This window comes from Balaenoptera borealis (assembly GCF_965194805.1).
Source record: "Balaenoptera borealis genome assembly, chromosome: 4".
In the NCBI taxonomy this organism is placed as follows: domain Eukaryota; kingdom Metazoa; phylum Chordata; class Mammalia; order Artiodactyla; family Balaenopteridae; genus Balaenoptera; species Balaenoptera borealis.
The window spans coordinates 143,515,535-143,533,937 of record NC_138861.1 but is presented as its reverse complement, the minus strand read 5'-3'; positions in this window follow the sequence as shown (position 1 = coordinate 143,533,937).

Genomic DNA, 18,403 nt, shown 5'->3' with positions numbered 1-18,403 from the left:
TGACATTTATGGACCACTTGCCTAATATCAGCAGAATGTACATTATTTTCAAGTACCTATGGAACTGGACCAAGGCAGAGCATATTGTTGGCTATATAACAAGCCATACAAACAAAAAGAATAGAAGCAATAAAAGGTAATTTTATGACCATAATAGAATTAATCTTAAAATTAGTAACAGGGTTAATTGGAAATTCTCAGATATTTGGAAATTAACCAGTACACTTCTAAATACCTTATATGTTAAAGAGCAAGTTTTAAAGAAACAAAATTTGAGCTAATTGAAAATGAAAATAGAACATATCAAATATTTGTGTAATCCAACTTAATGCTTAGAGTGGAGTTTATATCACTAAACTTTTATTTTAAACAATAGTATAAAACACTAATTTAAAATTTTACCAGTAAATACATAAATAAGCAAATGAAATTCAAAGCAAGCAGAAGAAACCATGAAGAATTAAGCAAAAATCAATGATACAGAGACCAAAGAAGCAATTATACTCCAATAAAGATGTTAAAAAAAAAAAAGAAACCAAAGAAAATAGACAAACTCAATGTAACAAAAAGCTGCTTCTTTGAAATGAGTCATAAAACCAAATGAATTTTATGGATGAGAAAATTAAGATTTGGAGAGGTTAATTCATTTACCAAAAGCCATACAGAAGCAGAGGGAGAGTCCAAATCTAAATCTTTCTTAATCTACAATCTCCTCGCCACTACTTTGAGAGGTCACGTATTTTGTCTTGGTTCATTTAAATAAAACAAGACTCCAAGATTCTTCATTTAAATAAGAAATCTGACTGTGTTTTTATTTGTTTCCTCCATGTATAGAACAGGTAGATATTCCAATCCCATCTGACCAAAGAAGCATGGCAAAGATATATGCCTTTGAGAAATCAAAGGTGCCAACTTAAATGTTATTAGTATGACAGAATGTTATTAATTACGACAATCAGTCCGTGGTTCAGAGTTTAGTTACACAGGACTGAATAACATTCTCCAAAGCTTTGGTGTCATACAAGACTTACTTAATAGAAAAATACATGTAAGGACACTTTATTTTTCTATAACTCTGAGCATTAAATGTTTTTCTTTCATCTGTGAGGGAATGGAAAACATTCGATCCTTCTAATTTTGCTTAAACTTCTTTCATGCACAGTTAGAAGAGCTTGCAGTTTCAGATCCTTAATCACAACGACAGAGAGTTCTCAATGTCTCTGTTTGCAGTTTCTCAAAGTTCAAACTTTATGTACTTAGTCATCATTAATTGTTTGTTTATATCTATAACTGCAGCCTAACTTCACAAGATGCTAGAATTTGTGTTTTGCTAAGTTGCACTTTACTGTGCAAATTGATGATTACAACTGCATTTTATGCCAGTGAGAGACTCTCTTAAAGAGAGTGCTGTCTGATATATCCTGTGATAAAATTTGGGTGGCGGGTGTTAAAAGCCATAACGGTTTTTAGTGGAAAGGGCAGATTCATGACTGAGTCTAACCTCAAAAAGAATCTTTCTGTTTATATCTTCATGAACTTTATAATACTAGCTAAACATTCCCTGACTTGAGGCTCATATTTTTATTTTCTATTTCATGCCTAATATAGGATAAGTTACTGTATCTTTTAGGTGGTTTCCGTAGAAAGGGTTAAGAAAACTAAAACTGGCTTAAAAAGGGAACTTACTTGTTCACATTAGTAAGAACACAGAAATAGAACTAGCTTCAGGTGGAATTTGAATGTGAAATCTTAATATCACCAGATCTTTGTCTTTTTCCATTATTTCTCTCTACTTATCTACTCTAAGATGGTTTTATTTGTAGCTCAACATAATAGTTGCCAGTAACGATATGGCTATATCATCCAGGCCTCAGATCGGGGACAACAAAAACAAGAGTATGTATTTTTAGTCAGTTCCCCCGTATGTCTAATTATTAATATTAATTAAACCAGTTTAGGTCATAAGCTTATCCCAGAACCAGTGGGTGTGGCCAGGAATTATATTGGAATTATATTGTTTGGCTTTGTCTGGATTCCATTTCCCCTACTACACTCAGTGTTATCTGAGTCACATGAGATTAGAGTGATGAAAGGTTTTCTGTTTGTTTGTTTGTTTGTTTCCTAAGGGAAACTTGGAAGTCCCAAAGGAAGAGAAAGGAGGCACAAATAATAACCATACACTGTAACTACGTATATGAAAAAGATAGCAGGATGATTTGGGAGAATTGTTTTCCTTTCCCATTTCCCACTGGCAGCACAGCTTCCTGCGTGAAGCAACCCTCACAGCGGCGTATTTCAGATGGCGCGCTACTTAGCACTGCTGTACTGATTACTCTGGGAGGGAGTTATAACGGGAGCAGTTCTTGGAGCTACTCTACTTCTGTGTTTGCTAACAGGAACTCAGAGAAGCCTTGCTCGCCCGATGGGAAGACAAATGTCTTAAGAATTAAGAGGAACTTTATATTCATGTTTTAGAGACGACTGCAGTTTTCTTGCTTACAGAGGTTAAAAAGGGAGAGCTGCCACTCAGTGCTAGCTGAAAGAGTGTTTGGATTATGACATGCTGTGCTCGAACTGCGGGAAGAGTGAAGGGTTTGCCAAGAAAATGGGCCGGCCGTTGGGCATCTCAACCCAAATTCAACATTTCTGTTCAGAAACCAGTGTCTTAAATCAATAACTCTGCCAATCTGCAACTCCCCACAGTTATCTTCCAACACCCACATGGGCAATGCTGAATTTAATGTGACCTGTGACATGGATATTTTTTCTATTCTTACTGATCCTCCTTAAAAAATTATAATTGCTCCCTCAGGGAATTATTCAGGATATTCTTCAGCAATTCACCCCTAAAAATGATAGGCTATTTTCAAGCTCAAGTCTAACACAATAAAATGCAATATACTGTATAGTCAAAAAGACTTGCTGAGGATTGAAATAGGTTGTTTAATGGAAAACTGTAACCCTAGATTTCAATCTCTCCTTGCTTTGCTATCTTTAGAAACTCAAATTTCTATGAAACTTTCCTAAATGCACCTTTTTTTCCTATTTTACCCTCATTTTACAAGTTAACAAAATCTAATTAATTATAACAAAGACTTCTGAGACCACTGACTTTATGATTTTTGTCACTTTAATTGTATGTATATATTTACTTGGTCATTGTCAGTGTGTATATCCCAAACGGTTCCCTTTCTAGTGTTGATGAAGCAGCTGAAATGTCATCACTGAATTTTTAATACTTTGTTCTTTTAATATTCCATCTTTTCAACAGCAAATATAAATATTTTGGAAATAGTTGAAAAGCTGAGTTGTCAGATCTATACAACTCTCCCATGTCAATGTGTTACATCCTATTACTAATATATGGTTAAAGTGGATGAGGCAGTGCCCCAAGAGAAAGAAGAGGAAAATCAAAAGTGTGAAATGAGTTCAATATACGTATGGAAATTCTCTCATTTATAAATCGTACATCTCTATGTATGTTAGGCAGTGAAAGATGTTTATGTTTTAGTACTGTCCAACTGTTGTTTGAGATTCTAATATAATTTCTGCAAACCTGCCACATTACATATCCTGGAAACCAAAGTAAATTCCCTAATATCTGAAACTACCATTTTGTTGCGAGGTGGGGATGGAATGGGGTGGAGATTGTGATATGAGGTTGAATAATTAAAGTTTTCCTTTACCCATGATCCTAGGATTTGAAAACAAAATAATTTAGTGACTTGGGAATGTATATGATGAAGTAGAGATATGTCATTTGCCAAAATGTGTATAAGATAATTTAATATTAAAAAATATGTAACAGGCAGGTATCACAGCCCCAAAACTCAAATTTAGAAAAATTATCAGTTTTCTCACTCAAAAGCCAATTCAACACAACTCCAAAGCTCCTTTTCTCCAAGGCATTGGAAACTCTATAACATTAGGGGTGTTAACCCCTTCTCTCCTTTCTGAAAGTCATACAAAATCCAAGAGAACCCATAAAATTGTAAAGGCCTCTAACAGTCAGGTTTTAGAGTCAATGACAGTGTCTTAAACTATTAATAGATGTTGCAAGAAAAAGAAGTTCTACTCTTGCACAAGCCAACACACACCACAGCTTGAAAGATTGGGAGAGCACTGTCCTTGTTATCTTGAGTAGGATTTAGAATATATTTTGCTACAGAAATGATTATATTATAATACCATGATAGCTCATTTAATAGGGAACCTTCCTAACATATGAAATAATATCAGCCTTGTTTTATTTCCATATAATATGCAAATCTCAGGGTTGGACTAAATTACATAAGCATATGTTCTTCCAAATAAATTAAAAATTTGTATCAATATGCATTAATTGAGTCTGAAGGACACAAATATGTTTAACAAATTGATATTGGGATATAAACTCAATCAATATGTTTTATTGTTATTTAGTTTTGAATACCTAGGATTATGCAGGGTGTGATAATTATATAAATATATCCTCCCTTTGGTTTACCACAAATTATAATAAACAGGGGATTAATATTAGTATGGAATTGCTCCATTATATTTGTTGTTAATGCGTGCATACTTAATACCATAGACATTTATTTTAGGGTTAAAATCATCAGTTACTTATTGATAGGAGAATTATTTATCCCTAAATCTTTTTTTTTTTTTTTAATGTCTGTTAATCTAATCTAGCACTTTCTTTTTAGTTTTCTCTCAAGGGAATCTTTTACGTATTAGACTTTTTTGTTATTTATTTGCTATAAGAAATTATCACTTTGAAGAAAAGCTTTAATGTTCAAAATGTTCTCTATTAAAAGTAAATATCATTATTGTTTATTTGAAATCATAGAAAAATAACAATTGTTCTAAATTGAATCCAATGATAGTTAAGTGACTAGTCATCTCTTCTTTCCACAGAAAGCATATTTATTAAATCTTAAAGCATTCAGAACAAAAGAAAGTCGTTCCTGAGCACATCTTGGCAGCAAAGTATGCAATTTACTTAAACGTTAAGGATATTTTAGTATCGGGTCACATCAGTGATTTCGTGGTATCATTAGAGATGCCTGCCTGCAGGGCCACTGTCACCATGCCCAACAAAACAGAAAAATAGAAAATGTCATGCATTTCTACTGTTCGTCTAATTCTTTTCTTATGTCTACTTTTGTTTCTTTTCCTGGATTTCCCAGTAATTATATTTTTTGTGTCCCTAGTCATCTGTCCTCTTGTCACTTTTGCCTCTATATTTTTTCCTTAAAAATCTGAATTTTTGAAATATTTTCCCCTCAAATATTTGACTTTCAATTGTATGCTCACTGCTTGCTCGCTTCACATTTCAGTTATCTTTACAATATCATTTAAAATGTGCATTAAGTTTTTTCTTAAGGTTTTTCATTTCTAGACAACCTACCCAAGTATTATTGAGCATTCAGGCTTTTAGCAGTCTTATTCTGTTAAATGCATAATGCAGGAAATAATCTCCTACAGAAAATGTTGCATATATGGCTAAGTTTTTCCTTGTGAACAACCTAAAGTTTTGATATATATTATAAAATTTCCTGTATGAAATTTGAGTCAATTTACAGCTTACTTAACATAGCGTAAAACTTATATAATTTGTGTGCTTGGAAATTTGTTGGGCAAAACAAAAGCGGTATTTTATTGTTTCAACTTGCATTCCTGTAAATACTACTGGTTTGAGTAGTTTTCCTAATATTTTATATGCACAGGATAGCCAAGAACATCTGCAGTCATATGAGAGACGGTAAAAGCAGGGTCCAGGTGCTCAACTGTACAGTTATGAATTATACTTAAACCAAGGCTAATTCAGAGTTCATTTCTGCTCCACGGATTTCCTAACTTATTAAAAATACTTTATTTTACTCAAATGAATACGACATTGTGTTCTACCAAAATTTGTATCTATCCCAACATTGTGATTTTGCTTGGCCATTTCAAGTTATCCACCTGCAGCCATATATTCATATTTTCCGGGTCCCCAATCATGTTGATGAAATATAATATATTCTGTTTATTTTATATTCTTAAATAGACCAAAACCTAAAGGTTTTGCAATGGGCCATATCAATTTCCAGTTCTTTAGTTATTAAGGTACCAACTCAGCATGGACTCTGCTATATAAAACATAGAAGACCCAGCAGATCAGGGCCCTGTGTCACCTAGCCAGACCCGTGTGGACACGAGAGGATTCCTCCGTCCACTCCACGGCTCAGCTGAAGCTCTGTGCTTTGGGGGATCAGGCTTCCCCAGTGGCTACCAGAAGGGCTGGAGAACATAATTCTGAAATGCAGAGACTTAGTGCCCACTCCATGGGACAAAATTGACAACTGAGAGCCAGGAGACGACAAGGAGCTGGCAGTTAAATACTTCTCACTTACTGTGAAGACTGTTCTGAATTATAGTGATCCCTCACCGTGCTGGGCTGTGCATTCTCAGAGAGCAGTCTCTAACTCAGTAGTGTGCTACCTAGAAGTTTCTTCCCTTTCTTTCTTAACTCACTACCCCTCCTCTCATCTCTTGTGGCTTTGAGTCCATACTCCAAATAGATTGTAAGGTTTACAGAATCTGTTTTCAAGGTTCGTCAGGCTATGATACTTGGTCACATCCTAATTACTCCTTTGCATGTCCTTCAATTCTTTTTTTTTCATCAGCACGCTATATTTGCAAAATTACAACTCTGGTTAGATCCAACTCTGTCTACCCCAAACCTAAACTTGTGCTATTAAAGATAGGTGAAAAAATACATGAAACAAATTTAATTTCAATTTAAATTTTCAATTTAATTTTAAATGTATGTCTGTGTACCTAATTAGGGATCACAAATCTTCTCTTTGCATCTGTTATGACTTATGACTAGGAAGGTCCGATTAAAGTCAGTCCCCTCACATATATACTAAATCTCATTCTTCCTCATTTACTTACTTACACACATTGCTCCAGCAAACTTCTCTTTATTTCCTACATCATGATTATTTTTTTCATAACTCTTCTGGATGTTTCCTATCAGTATGAAAATATTTTTATGTCCCATCTTAAAAAATGGACACAAAACACTTCTTTGACCCTTTTTACTCTCTAGATGTGACCTTGTTTCTTCTCTTTCAAAATAAAATTTGTCTCTAACTCCTCTTCTTCTAGTCCCTCTTTAATGCATTCCAATCAGATTTATCCTCTGTTATCCAACTGAAACTATTCTTGACTAGATCAGCAATAACCTTAAAAGTTGCTAAATCTAATAAGCATTCACACGTCATCATCATTCTTGACTTAAAGAGCAGCAGTAGCTTATTTCCTCCTCCTTGATATGCTGGGGTTTTTCTTGTTTCTGTTTTTGTTTTTTTTAACTTGGCATTCAGGACGTCAAACTTTCTTTGTTTTCATTCTGTCATACTGATTGCTTCAGCTTAATCTCTTTTGAGTGTTTCTTTTCTTCACTCTGGCTAACATTGCAATCATAAGTTAATGCTATAAGTCCCCAAACCTCAATCATTGACTCTTTTTTCTTTTAAAGTGCACTCATTTCCTTGACTATTTTATCTAGAGTCATTAATTACAATAAATTCTGTATGATGACGAATCTGCTATTTATAACTCCAGCCTAAAGTCCCTATTTGTTGATGTAACTTTCTTATTATCATCTCCTGTTGGTCATGTGATAGACATCTCTAACTCAATATGACCAAAAGTAAACTCTTTTCATCTTGAAACCAGCTTCATCCATATCCTTTTCTATAACCATTAATGACAACTCCATAATTTCAGCTGATTAGTTCAGAAACTTTGCAGTTATTCTCGATTCTGTTTTTCTTTTCACACCACATATGAAGTGAGCTAAATACAGTTGATTCTTGTTTTCACAGTAATATGTTCCATAAAACTTCTACAAACATTTAATTATCAAATAGTGAACCATTGCTCCTAGGGGAAGTACAGAGTTAAGTTCCTGTAAGCCTCTGGTCACAACATTTTTGCCCCCTGATCAATAAATTACCTTGTTTTATGTGTGTTTCTGTTTAAAGATATCTTATTTAATATATATTGATTAATTAACATTGAACTCAGCCCAACAGCACAGAAACTCATACCTGAGCAGCGTTTATCTAACACTCCTCTATTTTCTCCAAAAGGTACATCTTAGCCTTCTTGCACTAAGGAACTCTAGATAGCCTTCAGCACTACACTTGGGGGCCATTTTAACAGCAAGATTACAAAAAAGAAGCACAAAAATGTGAAAACTGTGGCACTAAATAGATGGTGAAGACAAGACGTGTTTATAGTATGATAATTGAAACAAGAAAGCAGAGCATTGCCTTGTTTGACCTCAGCTGGAAACCTGCACACTGTGCAACTGAGTTTGTGCAGCTCTGAGCACAAACACAAATGATTGCAAAAGCATCCCCAGCATTGATTTGAATGTTGCAAACAAATTTTAGTGAGCAGGCAAATTTGTAAATATGGAATCTATGAATAGTGAGGATATACCGTATTTTGAAATGGTACTTTCCAAAAAGAACTAGAGTGCAAGCATTTATTACCAGTCCAAATTATAATAATCTTCCACCTGTATTATTCAGATAGACTCCTTTACTATTCTCCGTGCTTCTGCCCTTGTTTCTTTACTGTCTACCTTCAATATAGCCCCATACATAATGTGTTACTAAAGAAGAAAGAAAGGAAGGAAGAGAGAAAGAGAAGAAGGAAGGGAGGGAAGAAGGGGGGAAGAAAGGAAGGAAGGAAGGAAGAAAAAAGAAAGAAAGAAAGAAAGAAAAAGAAAAGAAAGAGAAAGAAAAAGAAAGGAAGAAAGAAAAGAAAGAAAGAAGAAAGAAAGAACGACTGTTAGTTATTATGGTAGGGCACTTTAGATTATGAGTCACTCCAATTTCAGACATGCTAAAATTTTAGGAAAAAATGTGTTTCTTAGAACTGATGAAATCCTGTATATTCCATTTACTTTATATACTTAAATACAACAAAATCTAAAGGATATACAGTGGGTTCATGTTTCTATCAAGGTACCAGTGTAATCCACTTGTTTATCATGACCTAAGAAAGCATGACTTTTCCTATGACATTACCATATGATGCCTACATTTTGTTTCAATGTTTTAAGTACCAGTGAAGTGTCTGCCTTTTCTTATGTTTTTACCAGAGTGTAGAATGTAAGTATTTGTCAGTTGTTTCTATGGAAATATTTTTTTTCTCATCAGTATGTTTTGAAACAATGCTGTATGTGGCTTGTCTTACTCTTGTTCTTTATCTATCTGACTTGAGGATTCTGCATCTCTTTTTGTCTATATTCTCTTTACAGAAAGAATTGTAGGTACATATAAAATGTTATCTTTTAAAAAATATTTGAGAAAATTACTCTCTGCTTAAATAGAATTCGGTAATCTTTATTACCAAAACAAAAATTCTGTTTAATACCTGTTTGGCAGCAGTAACTTCTGGACTACATGCTGTCAAAAAGTTCTTGGCCAAGTATTATATGTACTGTACCATTCATCCTTACTCCTAAAGCTGAGTTATGTCAGAACTCATGTATGTAATTCACATGTAATCATTTAGTGAGACAAGTTAAATTTCATTTTTAGTGCCAGTTTATGTCAAATATTATTTGCAATTACATCCCATAATCTCTCTGAGGTTTTAACTATGATTAACTCCCAATTGTCATTTTTAATGAAGGCAAATTAGTCTTTAGAGGTTGACATGTAAAGCCCCAATAAATGGGTTTCAACTGAATGCAAGAGGCAGAGGACAAATTTTAGTAGCAATAAATCAATTGATAGAAATACAACTCCAAGTCAATTAAAGTCAAATAGTAACCTACTTAAATTTGCATAGAGGTTAAGAGACTTCTTGTCTAGAAATGATCTCTTTCAGATAAAAAGACTGATTTTATATGACAGAAGCTGAATCTAACCTGCCTGAACTTATTTGCTCTGTTTTCTCTTGTCTTCTCCTTCCCTTCCTCCCTCCCTTCCTTCCTTTCTGACTTGTCTCCTTCCTTCTTTCCTTCCTTTTCCTTTTTTTAAAAATTTTTTTATATATGCATAGTGGTTAAACACACATGCTCTAGAGCCAGAGAGCTTTGGTTACATTCTGGTATAAATATTTACTATTTGATCTTGGACAAATTGTGAATTTTCCTGTTCCTCAGTTTCCTAATATGCTATTTGATAGTGATAACTTTCTCAAAAAGCAAAGCAAAATACTTGGCACATAGTAACTGCCCAGTTAATGGTAACTAAAACATTTTACCACGGCAGATAGTATCTGGATATCTTTATACATTTTATCATTTGCATGTAAGTTATTATTTTAAATGATATAATAATTTTATACATTAAGTGGTTCATGTTGCTTTAATTTACTCAGTCTTTTGTTTAATTTTTCATAATTTTGTACATTATCAAATCCCCTTTACAACAAAGTGATGCTGAAAATATTAAATAAGTCAAAGTAATAAAATTTCATAGTTTTATTGACCCATTACATATGATAATAACAATAAGTATTAAGTACTTACCATATGACAGAAACTATGTTATGTGCTTTAAATGGATTTTCTAATTAAATCCTCACAACAGTACGATGAGATCAATATTAAGCACACTGTTGAGGATATATAGATGTTCTGCAAACTTTTTTTTCTAAATAATTTTATGTGCTTTCTTATCTTTAAATATGTATACAATATTTTTTAAAAAATACCATCTCTACTTCAAATTTTCCTTAGCATACTCATTGCATTATGTACATGTAAATTCAAAAATAAATTTCTCAGTTTTACTTAGCTCACAGGTGTTCTTTCCAAATACAATTTTGTGTAGTATTCAGAAAACAGGCAAAAGAGTAATTGTCAATGGTTCCTAAATAGCTAGATTGTACTTATTGTGCTCTTTCTATGTGTTAGGCACTCTGTTAAAGTTTTGCCCATACTTTCCTCTCTATTCCTGCCACAGTTCTGTGAAATAAGTCTTGTTGTTTCCATTTTATCTAAAGGAAAGATGTTGAAAGAATTTGAGTAATGTTCCCAAAAGATGTACAGCTCAAAATAGACCCAGGTCTATTTGATTTCAAAATCCATGATGTTAAGCATGATATACACCACCAGTCTCAGCCTGAGTTCCCCAGAAACAAATACCTAAGACAAAATTATGTACTACCAATTGATTAGGAAGCATAAGAAAGTATTCGAGCTTGTGTATAACTGGGCAGCAGGCAGTTCTTGTGGCATCTAATACATCAGAGGCAATAGGGAAGCCCCAAGATGCAAATCAGCAGTCAAGATGACAGACATGAAGCAGGGAGCTAACGTCAGTGAAACCTATCAAACCACACAGGGCTGCTGCATTGGAGGCTGGAGTGACATCAGTGTCCAATGGCTCAAGGTGGTGTGTACAGGGTGTCTGATAGACCCACTTTTATTTCACTGATGGAGCTTATAGTCTAAGAATTTCAATTTTTAATTTAGATGAAACTTAATTGTGTGACACGTAGGTTTAATGGTGACCAACATAAATTGTAAGCATGAAACCCATAGGCTCACATAGCAAGAAAAAAGAATAAGGCTTCCAACATTCATAACTGGCAATGAAGAAGTGCTTTACATAATACAGGTATTCTGAATAGAGCAGAGAATTTTACTTGAATCTTCTGTTGAAAACCATAGTGTTGTTTCAAAAAGTATCAACATTAAATTATAAAATATTTGTAATTCACCCTTCCCCTGTGTTCTAAGAAAAATGGGATCTAAGGAAGATATAATTGTTTCCTGGGTAACAGTGGCAATATAGGCTACCTCATTCAATTGACAATTTTTCAGTTGGTAACTAAGGAAAACCAAAAATCTAAAAAAGAGAGGGTATTTGTCTTTTCCTGATACTATTGGTGCCTATTTCCTTTTTTTTTTTTTCTTTTTCTTTTCTTGTTTTTTTAATAACAAATGTGGTAGAAAGTAGGGAACTACAATCAAGCAAAGTTTAAATAGTGGACTCAGACATATTTTATTTCTGAATTTTCTTCCAGTTAACAATATAATGAAAAAAAATAAATTGCCCATGAATCTAGGAAACATAAATATATCATGAGCTCTCACTCTATGGTTAGCCACTAGGGAATCTGCAAAATTTGTAGTTACAATATAATATGCATCTGTTAGAATTATTACATGGGGATGTTATTTATCAGCTATTTTATGATTATGCTTTAGTAATCAGATATCTCATTAATTATTTGTACACAAATGATTGCTTCTTTTTGTGTGAATAAAAGTTTGCTTTCCAAATTAGTGACATCAGAATTTTTGTCTTAAACTGTGCTGAACTTTTTTTGGCAATGAATTATATCTTTTATATTTTATTATTACAATCCACAAGTGTCACTTTGTATTTGCCAATATTACACTCATGAAATTTGTGAGTAACATTAAAATGTAGTTCTGGAAGCTATTGTCTAACACCCTGTGAACTAAATTACTAAATAATATGTTGGTTAATTAAATATTAATGATAAAGGTAGAAACACAAAGCAATAATATGAATTTAAATATATGATCTAAAAGGTTAGTAAAATAGAGATCTAAGTTTTGTCCCTGCAAATAATTTAAGTTGTTGATTATTCATTGTAAGTTTCAGGTCTGATTAAATTTTATTCAAAAATTCCTAACACTCTGCATTGTTATTTGCTTTATTATATATATATTTTACTGTATCTAATAACTCTTTAGAGTAGTTATTAACATTTTAGAGCGGAAGAATCTGGGGCTCATAAAGTTGAAGTAACATTTACAAGGTTATGCATTTAATAAATGGTAGGGCTAGGGTCTTCTGACTCCAAACACACCGTTAACTTCACTATACATCACAAGCTAAGATTACACTGTGCTTATGTGGCAGCTTTCTATAGAACAAGTTGCTTTATTCTCCTTGAGGTTATATGTTTTCAGCAAGTGAAACACATAAATCCAGAGATACAACAATCACAACAAAAAACCCAGTTTGTGCTAGGCCCTTACAGGACTTTGGCGTAAAACACACACACACACACATAAGCACGCACGCACACACACACACACACACACACTTCAAATAAAAACAGCCCCAGCCCTGAAAAAGCTTACAATATTGTAGAAAAAAACAACAAGTACACTAGAAATTTGTACGACATGCACACAGGCTTATGAGAATGCAGAATGCTAGGAGACCATTCAAAGAAGACCTACGCGGATTGGGTGGATTAAGGAAGGCATGCGGGAAGAGATAACATGCAGATTAGGAGCAAGTAAGAAGTTGCTGAGCCAGTAGAAAAGAAGAGGGGGGAGTCGAGGGTTGAAAACAACAACAACAACAACAAAAAATGTCAGTAGCAATGAGAATGCTTTACAGCAAACTAAAAGTATCTATAGAAAGTATATATATATATCCATATAGAAAGAAATTTGAATTGTGTAGTATAAAAATTACATTTTCTCTCTCTCTAGATTCCGACCTCATTTTACCTAAAGAGTCAGATAAAAATATAATGTGACCTGTATGTATAACTGAATCACTTTGCTGTACACCAGAAACTAACACAACATTGTAAATCAGCTATACTTCAAAAAAATTTTTTTAAATAAAAATAAAAGCTATAAGATCTCTGAAAAAAAAAATAATGTGACCTATAGAACTTAAAATAATGTGGTTTTTAGTTTCAAATGTCTTAATGAGGAAAAGTAGATTTTGCTTCTGTGTTCTTTTAAGAACAAATAAAGTAGAAGTAGAAATTTAAAAAACAAACAAACACGTGTTCTAGGGCAATGGAAGAGGAGATGTAGACTCATCTTCAGGTAAGAGAGAGCAAAATCTTTTTTTTTTTTTTTTAATTTTTATTGGAGTGTAGTTGATTTACAATGTTGTGTTGGTTTCAGGTGCACAGTGAAGTGAATTGGTTATACATATCACTCTTTTTTAGATTCTGTTCCCATATAGGCCATTACAGAGTATTGAGTAGAGTTCCCTGTGCTATACAGTAGGCCCCTATTAGTTATCTGTTTTATGTATAGTAGTGTGTCTATGTCGATTTGTAACAATATGGATGGACCTAGAAATTGTCATACTGAGTGAATGAAGTAAGTCAGAGAAAGACAAATACCATATATCGCTTATATGTGGAAACTAAAAAAAAGGGTACAAATGAACTTATTTACAAAACAGGAATAGAGTCACAGATGTAGAAAACAAACTTATGGTTACCAGGGGGTAAAGGGGGGAGGGATAATTTGAGAGCAAAATCTTTTAAGCAGAGAAGTGACCTATCAGAAATGCACTTCACTAAGACGGAGGAACTGAGGATAGACTATTGATAGTTCAGAGGAGAGTAATGGTGCAAAGCACTCACGGGGTAGGAGTAGCATAAAAGTAGGCTCTCATATGGGCCTAAGATGTAGATCTCATTAGCTAATTGTAATAAAAAACACATATATTACACTATTTTACATATATTAATTCATAGTATTTATTCCTTATTACAACCTTGGGATTAGGCACTTTTTATACACTTTCTCTTGTGAGAAAACTGAGCCACAGAGTTTAAGTAACTCATAGAGGTACCTCCAGTTTATGAGGGAGACACAGAAATTCTAACACAGGAGGCTGGCTCCAGAGTCTTCTCTGGATGATTGGTGGTTTGGGGGTAGTTGTACCACACTGGGCAAATCACACAGTTTCTTGTGTATCAGTTGCCTTGAATATACAAGTGCATATGACCATAATTATTTATCTGACCATTGCATATTTTAAGATTGGGGGACAATGTCTTATAATCAAAATTAGATTTTACTAATAAATGATAGTTTACTGATGTATTGCTCTTTAGTCATTTTAAAAATATCTCAAGCACTCACTGCTTGTACTTGTATCACAAGTACTCAAGCCCTACTCATTCTAAAAAGCTTTCTCTCTTTGCTACCAAATATCACTCCCTTCAAAGGAGTCCATAGTAGCACTCATCTGAAACTCAATTGTAAACCTTTATCAAATTTACTTTTTACAGGCAACTTTTTATTTATAAAGCTTAATTGTAATTCGCTTGAAAGCTTAAAATCTAACTTTTGTTATTGAGAGGTTCTTATGTAGAGATCTAATATGTATTTGTTAGTAGAAAAATTCTCAACAATCCATTTTACTAATAGTATAATTTATTGTAAAGACAAGAGAAATAACTGGAGGTTCACCAGTCAACGCATTGGTCACTTAAGGAAATTCTTTCTGTCGATGATATGCTAGTAGTTGATAAATGTTACTGACAGCTATTATTCTAGCAGTATCTTTGATTATTCAGCATCTATATATGAATGTGTATATGTATGTATTTATGAATCTAAACTACATATCTATGTCTGTGGCAACAAGTAAATAATAATGGTGGACTAAGAAGATACTTCCTGTCCAAATCACACACACACACACACACACACACACACACACACACACACGATATTTCAGGTAGAGAATAAATAATTTACAGTACTATATAACAAGAAAGTTTTCATAATTTCTTTAAGTAGAACTCAGCCCAATTTGAGTTGACAAAGAAAAACACAGCCTAAAACATGAAAGAAATGATGTATAGTATATATATTTTTAAGAATCTTAAAATCCAGAGCTTATGGATAAAGAGTGTGGAGGTGTGGAATTTGGTCTGGTGATAAGGAATCTTTTCCGAGCAGCAGGCCTACAAGATGTTTCCCATCCCTCCTTGACACAGACCAGAGGCAGTCGCAGCATCCTCTGCCCACAGTTGATGTTCTGGGACTCATGATGTAGAAAGCCCTCCATGTGGCTGCTACTCCCTGCCGCCCTCAGCGCTGTCTTAAGTTCCGAGCAAACTACACTGGTTTATACACGCACAGAACATGCCTACCATATTTATCACACAAATTATGGATTTTAGAAAAAGTATTTCTTTAGAATAAATTGATAAAAGTTAGATGGGCTATGTAAAATGTTTATATTACTGCACTCTTTATGAAAATGTTGGTTTATTACTTTTCCTCACCATGAATTTATGCAACATAAATAATAGGCTCATTGCAATGAACGAAGAATTTTTCACACATTCTATAGAGAATATTTCCCAGTAATTTTACTCATCAGATATCTGATCAAACCTAGCAAGAGTATAATCAGTCAGAATCTTGAATCGATTACACATGGCAACTTTGCTGTTCTCCCAGAGCATGCATAAAACTACCATTTAGCATTGATAACATTTGAAGTCTTTGGAAAAGCAGCTGCTTGTAAAGGTAAAAAAAAAAAATTTGCTTTTAGTATTTTTTTTAGTAATTTGTGTACAATTAAATTCATGTAACTTAAGCATTTGCCATTTTTCTGGCAACTTAAATTATTATTAAATAAATATTAATATAAGCAAGCATAATACCAAGAGACATGTCCAATAAAATACATGGAGATATTTGACTCTGTCATTCATGATATATTTCTTGATTAAAATGAATCAAGGAAGTTTATCATAGAATGATATACATTTTAGTAATATTCATTAGGGGTAAATATGGTCTATAAATTTTAGATAACTTAAAGCTTTAGAAATTTTATCTTCAACTACTGAGTCTCAATAAAGTTTAAGAATCTGGGAACACTGATAAATAATTTTAAAGGTTTATTACTTATTTTAAGACTTAGAAATAATCATCTGCAAAATCAGAATGAATTACTTACTTGGTATTTTTTAAATTATTTGTGATACCAAGACAATGTAAAATGTTAACCTACTGCATTTTTGTCTGAAACAAAATGATACTAAATTATGATACAGCTTTCATTTTTTTCTTTCTGGAATCAACTCAATTCAATACAACAAATATTTATGTAGCATATTAGCTTATTTATAGCCCAGGATCTTTCACTTCAAGGAGAAGTTTATTAAGCCCTTGATGTGATAAACATACATATGAGTCAGATATGACAAGACTGTGGATAATATCGTATTGTCAGTTCTCAGGTTGACCTGCATGCAAACACTTACACACCACACACATACACACACACAAAGCATCAGCACTAACAAATAGATACAAATATCCAACTACAAAAATAATTTTATGTCATTTATTCTATAAGTTATTTTAAGGTAAACTATTCCAGAGCCACAAATTAGATATATATTATTTTCACATATTTTTATGTTTTTCACATTTAAATCTTCTGCTGGAACATGGTTTAATGTATAAATAAATTAATACATACATGATGCATAAATAATATTATTATTTCTTATGAGATTTATTTAAGTCAGGACTCTGGTTTTGAGTGTGTTAGATATTTCCATCCATCATTGCATGTCTTTACAGTGGCTCCAATGGAAAGCAGCTCAGAAAGTGGGGCTTCTTTTTTTTTTTTAAGTAATTCATAATATATTTCTAGTTTCACATTTTTAAAAAAGATGTTACCTGATGATAACAGGTGATGATAAAAAGTCTGCAACTTAAAATCAAAACTGAGAAGCTCTGAATATATATCTAATTGTCATAATGATACATGTAAAATTTATTTTCTTATTTTATAAATGTTGTATATACAGAAAGTGTTAATTACCAATAATGAATGATTGATAGATTTAGTTCATATTTCTTTTACCAAATACTCTGTGCAGAAGGTTTTTAGCAAATACTTCGTTTTGATATGGAAAGAACACAATCCGTTTCTGAATAGTTCTGAATTTATATCTCTAGTCAACAGCTAGTTATGTCACCTTGTGAAGTGGCAATACTTAATAAATATTTTAAAATTTATACTGTCATCACTATCTTAAGAAATTTATGGTATAAAGTTTAGACGAAACATTGCCAGTTTATGCTTGTTGTCTTAGCATAATTAAGCAGTCACTCCCCTGCTAAAACCTTCCAATGGTTTATTGTTACAGAAAAAAATAACACTCAACTGTTCCCTGTTTGATCTGCCCCCTGTCAACCACTCCAACTTCATCTACCTCCACTCTTTTTTTCCTCATAGCACCTAGTACTACATGAATTACCTCTTTTTAAAAATGTTTAGTAATTTCTTCTCACAAAAAACCTTCAAAAGAAGAATCTTATGTCATTCATCATGGTACCCCTAATGTGTAAATTATTGGAATGTCATAAGAATCCAAAGAACTGAAGATGCTGAAATCATTATTTAAGTTGCACAATACAATTGCCACGTTAATAACAGAGGAAGATTGTTAAACATACTTTAAAGACTTTCTGAGTTTTCTGTAACGTTTATAAACTCCCATAAATATGGATGTACAATACATATTTAACAGTAAAGTAGATGTAAGATTCTTACATGCATTGACTTTTATTGTTTCATTTTGTATTTCTTGTCCTACCACTGTTTGTATGTGTGCACAC